This window comes from Columba livia, unplaced genomic scaffold (genome assembly GCF_036013475.1).
Source record: "Columba livia isolate bColLiv1 breed racing homer unplaced genomic scaffold, bColLiv1.pat.W.v2 Scaffold_105, whole genome shotgun sequence".
NCBI classification, from domain to species: domain Eukaryota; kingdom Metazoa; phylum Chordata; class Aves; order Columbiformes; family Columbidae; genus Columba; species Columba livia.
Window position 1 is genome coordinate 170,086 of NW_027043010.1, and position 10,005 is coordinate 180,090.

Consider the following 10,005-nt stretch of genomic DNA (forward strand, 5'->3'; position numbering starts at 1 on the left):
TCTTTCTTCTTTCGTTCTTCTTTCTTACTTATTTCTTTCTTACTTCTTTCTTACTTCTTTCTATCTTCTTTTTTCTTCTTTCTTTCTTCTTTCTTTCTTCTTTCTTTCTTACTTCTTTCTTACTTCTTTCTTACTTCTTTCTTACTTCTTTCGTACTTCTTTCTTACTTCTTTCTTTCTTACTTCTTTCTTACTTCTTTCTTACTTCTTTCTTCTTTCTTACTTCTTTCTTCTTTCTTTCTTATTTCTTTCTTACTTCTTTCTTACTTCTTTCTTACTTCTTTCTTACTTCTTTCTTTCTTACTTCTTTCTTACTTCTTTCTTACTTCTTTCTTACTTCTTTCTTCTTCCTTTCTTACTTCTTTCTTACTTCTTTCTTACTTCTTTCTTACTTCTTTCTTTCTTCTTTCTTACTTCTTTCTTACTTCTTTCTTTCTTATTTCTTTCTTATTTCTTACTTCTTTCTTTCTTCTTTCTTAATTCTTTCTTACTTCATTCTTTCTTACTTCTTTCTTACTTATTTCTTACTTCTTTCTTACTTCTTTCTAACTTCTATCTTACTTCTTTCTTACTTCTTTCTAAATTCTTTCTAACTTCTTTCTTACTTCTTTCTAACTTCTTTCTTACTTCTTTCTTACTTCTTTCTTACTTCTTTCTTACTTCTTTCTAACTTCTTTCTTACTACTTTCTTAATTCTTTCTAACTTTTTTCTTACTTCTTTCTTACTTCTTTCTAACTTCTTTCTTTCTTCTTTCTTTCTTCTTTCTTTCTACTTTCTCTCTTACTTCTTTCATACTTCTTTCTTACTTCTTTCTTTCTTACTTCTTTCTTACTTCTTTCGTACTTCTTTCTTACTTCTTTCTTCTTTCTTTCTTACTTCTTTCTTACTTCTTTCTTATGTCTTTCTTACTTCTTTCTTACATCTTTCTTAATTCTTTCTTACTTCTTTCTTACTTCTCTCTTACTTCTTTCTTACATCTTTCTTTCTTACTTCTTTCTTACATCTTTCTTTCTTACTTCTTTCGTAATTCTTTCTTACTTCTTTCTTTCTTACTTCTTCTTACTTCTTTCTTACTTCTTTCTTACTTCTTTCTTACTTCTTTCTTACTTCTTTCTAACTTCTTTTTTCTTCTTTCTTTCTTCTTTCTTTCTTCTTTCTTTCTTACTTATCTCTTACTTCTTTCTTTCTTCTTTCTTTCTTCTCTCTTTCTTCTCTCTTTCTTCTTTCTATCTTCTTTTTTCTTCTTTCTTTCTTCTTTCTTTCTTCTTTCTTTCTTACTTCTTTCTTACTTCTTTCTTACTTCTTTCTTTCTTTCTTCTTTCGTACTTCTTTCTTACTTCTTTCTTTCTTACTTCTTTCGTACTTATTTCTTACTTCTTTCTTACCTATTTCTTACTTCTTTCTTCTTTCTTTCTTACTTCTTTCTTACTTCTTTCTTACTTCTTCCTTACTTCTTTCTTACTTCTTTCTTGCTTTCTTCTTTCTTACTTCTTTCTTACTTCTTTCTTACTTCTTTCTTCTTTCTTTCTTACTTCTTTCTTACTTCTTTCTTACTTCTTTCTTACTTCTTTCTTTCTTATTTCTTACTTCTTTCTTTCTTCTTTCTTAATTCTTTCTTACTTCTTCCTTACTTCTTTCTTACATCTTTCTTTCTTCTTTCTTACTTCATTCTTTCTTACTTATTTCTTACTTCTTTCTTACTTATTTATTACTACTTTCTTACTTCTTTCTAACGTCTTTCTTACTTCTTTCTTACTTCTTTCTAACTTCTTTCTTACTTCTTTCTTACTTCTTTCTAAATTCTTTCTTACTTCTTTCTTACTTCTTTCTTACTTCTTTCTTACTTCTTTCTTACTTCTTTCTTACAACTTTCTTCTTTCTTTCTTACTTCTTTCTTACTTCTTTCTTACATCTTTCTTTCTTCTTTCTTACTTCATTCTTTCTTACTTATTTCTTACTTCTTTCTTACTTAATTATTACTTCTTTCTTACTTCTTTCTAACGTCTTTCTTACTTCTTTCTTACTTCTTTCTAACTTCTTTCTTACTTCTTTCTTACTTCTTTCTAAATTCTTTCTTACTTCTTTCTAACTTCTTTTTACTTCTTTCTTTCTTCTTTCTTTCTTCTTTCTTTCTTACTTCTTTCTTTCTTACTTCTTTCGTACTTCTTTCTTACTTCTTTCTTTCTTAATTCTTTCTTACTTCTTTCTTCTTTCTAACTTATTTCTTACTTCTTTCTTACTTCTTTCTAACTTCTTTCTTTCTTCTTTCTTTCTTCTTTCTTTCTTCTTTCTTTCTTACTTCTTTCATGCTTCTTTCTTACTTCTTTCTTTCTTACTTCTTTCTTACTTATTTCGTACTTCTTTCTTACTTCTTTCTTCTTTCTTTCTTACTTCATTCTTACTTCTTTCTTACTTCTTTCTTACTTCTTTCTTACATCTTTCTTAATTCTTTCTTTCTTCTTTCTTAATTCTTTCTTTCTTCTTTCTTACTTCTTTCTTACTTCTTTCTTTCTTCTTTCTTCTTTCTTACTTCTTTCTTTCTTACTTCTTTCTTACTTCTTACTTCTTTCTTTCTTACTTCTTTCTTACTTCTTTCTTACTTCTTTCTTACTTCTTTCTTACTTCTTTCTAACTTCTTTTTTCTTCTTTCTTTCTTCTTTCTTTCTTCTTTCTTTCTTACTTCTTTCTTTCTTACTTCTTTCGTACTTCTTTCTTACTTCTTTCTTTCTTACTTCTTTCTTTCTTACTTCTTTCTAACTTCTTTCTTTCTTCTTTCTTTCTTCTTTCTTTCTTCTTTCTTTCTCACTTCTTTCATGCTTCTTTCTTACTTCTTTCTTTATTATTTCTTTCTTACTTATTTCGTACTTCTTTCTTACTTCTTACTTCTTTCTTTCTTACTTCATTCTTACTTCTTTCTTACTTCTTTCTTACATCTTTCTTAATTCTTTCTTTCTTCTTTCTAAATTCTTTCTTTCTTCTTTCTTACATCTTTCTTACTTCTTTCTTTCTTCTTTCTTTCTTCTTTCTTACTTCTTTCTTTCTTACTTCTTTCTTACTTCTTACTTCTTTCTTTCTTACTTCCTTCTTACTTCTTTCTTACTTCTTTCTTACTTCATTCTTTCTTCTTTCTTACTTCTTTCTTTCTTACTTCTTTCTTACTTCTTTCTTACTTCGTTCTTACTTCTTTCTTACTTCTTTCTTTCTTACTTCTTTCTTACTTCTTTCGTACTTCTTTATTACTTCATTCTTTCTTACTTCTTTTTTACTTCTTTCTTACTTCTTTCTTACTTCTTTCTTACTTCTTTCGTACTTCTTTCTTACTTCTTTCTTTCTTCTTTCTTACTTCTTTCTTCTTTCTTTATTTCTTCTTTCTTACTTCTTTCTTTCTTCTTTCTTAATTCTTTCTACCTTCTTTCTTTCTTCTTACTTTTTTCTTTCTTTCTTACTTCTTTCTTACTTCTTTCTTTCTTACTTCTTTCTTACTTCTTTCGTACTTCTTTATTACTTCATTCTTACGTCTTTCTAACTTCTTTCTTACTTCTTTCTATCTTTTTTTTACTTCTTTCTTACTTCTTTCTAACTTCTTTCTTACATCTTTCTTTCTTCTTTCTTACTTCTTTCTTACTTCTTTCTTTCTTCTTTCTTTCTTCTTTCTTACTTCTTTCTTTCTTCTTTCTTACCTCTTTCTAACTTCTTTCTTTCTTCTTTCTTTCTTACTTCTTTCATACTTCTTTCTTACTTCTTTCTTTCTTACTTCTTTCTTACTTCTTTTTTACTTCTTTCTTACTTCATTCTAAATTCTTTCTTACTTCTTTCTTACTTCTTTCTAACTTCTTTCTTACTTCTTTCTTACTTCTTTCTTACTTCTTTCTTTCTCCTTTCTTTCTTTTTTCTTACTTCTTTCTTTCTTACTTCTTTCTTACTTCTTTCTTTCTTCTTTCTTTCTTCTTTCTTACTTCTTTCTTTCTTACCTCTTTCTTACTTCTTTCTTACTTCTTTCTTACTTCTTTCTTACTTCTTTCTTACTTCTTTCTTACTTCTTTCTTACTTATTTCTTACTTCTTTCTTACTTCTTTCTAACTTCTTTTTTCTTCTTTCTTTCTTCTTTCTTTATTCTTTCTTTCTTACTTCTTTCTTACTTCTTTCTTACTTCTTTCTTTCTTACTTCTTTCTTACTTCTTTCGTACTTCTTTCTTACTTCTTTCTTACTTCTTTCTTACTTCTTTCTTACTTCTTTCTTCTTTCTTTCTTTCTTCTTTCTTACTTCTTTCTTTCATCTTTCTTACTTCTTTCTACCTTTTTATTTCTTCTTTCTTTCTTCTTTCTTTCTTACTTCTTTCTTTCTTACTTCTTTCTTACTTCTTTCTAACTTCTTTCTTACTTCTTTCTTACTTCTTTCTTTCTTCTTTCTTACTTCATTCTTTCTTACTTCTTTCTTACTTCTTTCTAACTTCTCTCTTACTTCTTTTTTACTTCTTTCTTACTTCTTTCTTACTTATTTCTTACTTCTTTCTTACTTCTTTCTTACTTCTTTCTTACTTCTTTCTAACTTCTTTCTTACTTCTTTCTAACTTCTTTCTTAGTTCTTTCTTACTTCTTTCTTTTTTCTTTCTATCTTCTTTCTTTCTCCTTACTTTCTTCTTTCTTTCTTCTTTCTTTCTTACTTCTTTCATACTTCTTTCTTACTTCTTTCTTTCTTACTTCTTTCTTACTTCTTTCGTACTTCTTTCTTACTTTCTTTCTTCTTTCTTTCTTACTTTTTTCTTACTTCTTTCTTGCTTCTTTCTTACTTCTTTCTTACATCTTTCTTACTTTTTTCTTTCTTCTTTCTTAATTCTTTCTTTCTTCTTTCTTACTTCTTTCTTACTTCTTTCTTACTTCTTTCTTTCTTCTTTCTTTCTTCTTTCTTACTTCTTTCTTTCTTACTTCTTTCTTACTTCTTTCTTACTTCTTTCTTACTTCTTTCTTACTTCTTTCTTACTTCTTTCTTACTTCCTTCTTACTTCCTTCTTACTTCTTTCTTTCTTACTACTTTCGTACTTCTTTCTTACTTCTTTCTTTCTTACTTCTTTCTTACTTCTTTCTTACTTCTTTCTTCTTTCTTTCTTACTTCTTTCTGTCTTACTTCTTTCTTACTTCTTTCTTACTTCTTTCTTACTTCTTTCTAACTTCTTTCTTACTTCTTTCTTACTTCTTTCTAACTTCTTTCTTCCTTCTTTCTTACTTCTTTCTTACTTCTTTCTTCTTTTTTCTTCTTTCTTACTTCTTTCTTACTTCTTTCTTCTTTCTTTATTTCTTCTTTCTTACTTCTTTCTTTCTTACTTCTTTCTTACTTCTTTTTTACTTCTTTCTTACTTCTTTCTAACTTCTTTCTTACTTCTTTCTAACTTCTTTCTTACTTCTTTCTTACTTCTTTCTAACTTCTTTCTTACATCTTTCTTTCTTCTTTCTTACTTCTTTCTTACTTCTTTCTTTCTTCTTTCTTTCTTCTTTCTTACTTCTTTCTTTCTTCTTTCTTACCTCTTTCTAACTTCTTTCTTTCTTCTTTCTTTCTTACTTCTTTCTTACTTCTTTCTTACTTCTTTCTTTCTTACTTCTTTCTTACTTCTTTTTTACTTCTTTCTTACTTCTTTCTTACTTCTTTCTTTCTCCTTTCTTTCTTTTTTCTTACTTCTTTCTTTCTTACTTCTTTCTTACTTCTTTCGTACTTCTATCTTACTTCTTTCTTTCTTCTTTCTTACTTCTTTCTAACTTCTTTCTTACTTCTTTCTTTCTTCTTTCTTTCTTCTTTCTTTCTTCTTTCTTACTTCTTTCTTTCTTCTCTCTTACTTCTTTCTACCTTCTTTCTTTCTTCTTTCTTTATTCTTTCTTTCTTACTTCTTTCTTTCTTACTTCTTTCTTACTTCTTTATTACTTCTTTCTTACTTCTTTCTAACTTCTTTCTTACTTCTTTCTTACCTCTTTCTTACTTCTTATTTCTTCTTTCTTTCTTCTTTCTTTCTTCTTTCTTTCTTACTTCTTTTTTACTTCTTTCTTACTTCTTTCTTACTTCTTTCTTACTTCTTTCGTACTTCTTTCTTACTTCTTTCTTTCTTAATTCTTTCTTATTTCTTTCTTACTTCTTTCTTACATCTTTCTTAATTTTCTTCCTTCTTTCTTCTTTCTTTCTTACTTCTTTCTTACTTCTTTCTTCTTTATTTCTTAATTCTTTCTTTCTTCTTTCTTAATTCTTTCTTACTTCTTTCTTTCTAGTTTCTTACTTCTTTCTTACTTCTTTCTTCTTTCTTTCTTACTTCTTTCTTACTTCCTTCTTACTTCTTTCTTTCTTACTTCTTTCTTACTTCTTTTTTACTTCTTTCTTACTTCTTTCTTACTTCTTTCTTTCTCCTTTCTTTCTTTTTTCTTACTTCATTCTTTCTTTCTTCTTTCTTACTTCTTTCGTACTTCTTTCTTACTTCTTTCTTTCTAGTTTCTTACTTCTTTCTTACTTCTTTCTTCTTTCTTTCTAACTTCTTTCTTACTTCTTTCTTTCTTCTTTCTTTCTTCTTTCTTTCTTCTTTCTTACTTCTTTCTTTCTTCTTTCTTACTTCTTTCTACCTTCTTTCTTTCTTCTTTCTTTCTTCTTTCTTTCTTACTTCTTTCTTTCTTACTTCTTTCTTACTTCTTTATTACTTCTTTCTTACTTCTTTCTAACTTCTTTCTTACTTCTTTCTTACTTCTTTCTAACTTCTTTCTTACTTCTTTCTTACTTCTTTCTTACTTCTTTCTTACTTCTTTTTTCTTCTTTCTTCCTTCTTTCTTTCTTCTTTCTTTCTTTCTTCTTTTTTACTTCTTTCTTACTTCTTTCTTTCTTACTTCTTTCTTACTTCTTTCGTACTTCTTTCTTCTTCTTTCTTTCTTAATTCTTTCTTATTTCTTTCTTACTTCTTTCTTACATCTTTCTTACTTTTCTTCCTTCTTTCTTCTTTCTTTCTTACTTCTTTCTTACTTCTTTCTTTCTTACTTCTTTCTTACTTCTTTTTTACTTCTTTCTTACTTCATTCTAACTTCTTTTTACTTCTTTCTTCCTTCTTTCTAACTTCTTTCTTACTTCTTTTTTACTTCTTTCTTACTTCATTCTAACTTCTTTTTACTTCTTTCTTCCTTCTTTCTAACTTCTTTCTTACTTCTTTCTTACTTCTTTCTAACTTCTTTCTTACATCTTTCTTTCTTCTTTCTTACTTCTTTCTTACTTCTTTCTTTCTTCTTTCTTTCTTCTTTCTTACTTCTTTCTTTCTTCTTTCTTACTTCTTTCTAACTTCTTTCTTTCTTCTTTCTTTCTTACTTCTTTCTTACTTCTTTCTTACTTCTTTCTTACTTCTTTCTTTCTTACTTCTTTCTTACTTCTTTCGTACTTCTTTCTTACTTCTTTCTTTCTTCTTTCTTTCTTCTTTCTTACTTCTTTCTTTCTTCTTTCTTACTTCTTTCTAACTTCTTTCTTTCTTCTTTCTTTCTTCTTTCTTTCTTACTTCTTTCTTAATTCTTTCTTACTTCTTTCTTTCTTACTTCTTTCTTACTTCTTTCGTACTTCTTTCTTACTTCTTTCTTTCTTCTTTCTTACTTCTTTCTTACTTCTTTCTTCTTTCTTTCTTTCTTTCTTCTTTCTTACTTCTTTCTACCTTGTTTCTTTCTTCTTTCCTTCTTCTTTCTTTCTTACTTCTTTCTTTCTTACTTCTTTCTTACTTCTTTCTTACTTCTTTCTTACTTCTTTCTAACTTCTTTCTTACGTCTTTCTTACTTCTTTCTAACTCCTTTCTTACTTCTTTCTTACTTCTTTCTTACTTCTTTCTTACTTCTTTTTTCTTCTTGCTTTCTTCTTTCTTTCTTCTTTCTTTCTTCTTTCTTTCTTACTTCTTCCTTACTTCTTTCTTACTTCTTTCTTACTTCTTTCGTACTTCTTTCTTACTTCTTTCTAACTTCTTTCTTAGTTCTTTCTTACTTCTTTCTTACTTCTCTCTAACTTCTTTCTTTCTTCTTTCTTTCTTCTTTCTTTCATCTTTCTTACTTCTTTCTACCTTCTTTCTTTCTTCTTTCTTTCTTCTTTCTTTCTTACTTCTTTCTTACTTCTTTCTAACTTCTTTCTTACTTCTTTCGTACGTCTTTCTTACTTATTTCTTACTTCTTTTTTCTTCTTTCTTTCTTCTTTCTTTCTTCTTTCTTACTTCTTTCTTTCTTACTTCTTCCTTTCTTCTTTCTTACTTCTTTCTTTCTTCTTTCTTTCTTCATTCTTTCTTACTTCTTTCTTACTTATTTCTTACTTCTTTCTTACTTCTTTCTAACTTCTTTCTTAGTTCTTTCTTACTTCTTTCTTACTTCTTTCTATCTTCTTTCTTTCTCCTTACTTTCTTCTTTCTTTCTTCTTTCTTTCTTACTTCTTTCATACTTCTTTCTTACTTCTTTCTTTCTTACTTCTTTCTTACTTCTTTCGTACTTCTTTCTTACTTCTTTCTTCTTTCTTTCTTACTTCTTTCTTACTTCTTTCTTACTTATTTCTTACTTCTTTCTTACATCTTTCTTACTTCTTTCTTTCTTTTTTCTTAATTCTTTCTTTCTTCTTTCTTACTTCTTTCTTACTTCTTTCTTACTTCTTTCTTTCTTCTTTCTTTCTTCTTTCTTACTTCTTTCTTTCTTACTTCTTTCTTACTTCTTTGTTACTTCTTTCTTACTTCTTTCTTACTTCTTTCTTACTTCTTTCTTACTTCTTTCTTACTTCTTTCTTTCTTCTTTCTTTCTTACTTCTTTCTTTCTTACTTCTTTCTTACTTCTTTCTTACTTCTTTCTATCTTCTTTCTTTCTCCTTACTTTCTTCTTTCTTTCTTCTTTCTTTCTTACTTCTTTCATACTTCTTTCTTACTTCTTTCTTTCTTACTTCTTTCTAACTTCTTTCTTACTTCTTTCTAACTTCTTTCTTACTTCTTTCTTACTTCTTTCTAACTTCTTTCTTACTTCTTTCTTACTTCTTTCTTACTTCTTTCTTACATCTTTCTTTCTTCTTTCTTACTTCTTTCTTACTTCTTTCTAACTTCTTTCTAACTTCTTCTTTCTTCTTTCTTTCTTCTTTCTTTCTCCTTTCTTTCTTTTTTCTTACTTCTTTCTTTCTTTCTTCTTTCTTACTTCTTTCTTACTTCTTTCTTACTTCTTTCTTACTTCTTTCTTACTTATTTCTTACTTCTTTCTAACTTCTTTTTTCTTCTTTCTTTCTTCTTTCTTTCTTCTTTCTTTCTTACTTATTTCTTACTTCTTTCTAACTTCTTTCTAACTTCTTTCTAACTTCTTTCTTTCTTCTTTCTTTCTTCTTTCTTTCTCCTTTCTTTCTTTTTTCTTACTTCTTTCTTTCTTACTTCTTTCTTACTCCTTTCGTACTTCTTTCTTACTTCTTTATTTCTTCTTTCTTACTTCTTTCTTCTTTCTTCTTTCTTTCTTTCTTCTTTCTTACTTCTTTCTACCTTCTTTCTTTCTTCTTTCTTTCTTACTTCTTTCTTTCTTACTTCTTTCTTACTTCTTTTTTACTTCTTTCTTACTTCTTTCTAACTTCTTTCTTACTTCTTTCTTACTTCTTTCTAACTCCTTTCTTACTTCTTTCTTACTTCTTTCTTACTTCTTTCTTACTTCTTTTTTCTTCTTTCTTTCTTCTTTCTTTCTTCTTTCTTACTTCTTTCTTTCTTACTTCTTCCTTACTTCTTTCTTACTTCTTTCTTACTTCTTTCTTACTTCTTTCTAACTTCTTTCTTAGTTCTTTCTTACTTCTTTCTTACTTCTTTCTAACTTCTTTAATTCTTCTTTCTTTCTTCTTTCTTTCTTACTTCTTTCATACTTCTTTCTTACTTCTTTCTTTCTTACTTCTTTCTTACTTCTTTCGTACTTCTTTTTTACTTCTTTCTAACTTCTTTCTTAGTACTTTCTTACTTCTTTCTTACTTCTTTCTAACTTCTTTCTTTCTTCTTTCTTTCTTCTTTCTTTCTTCTT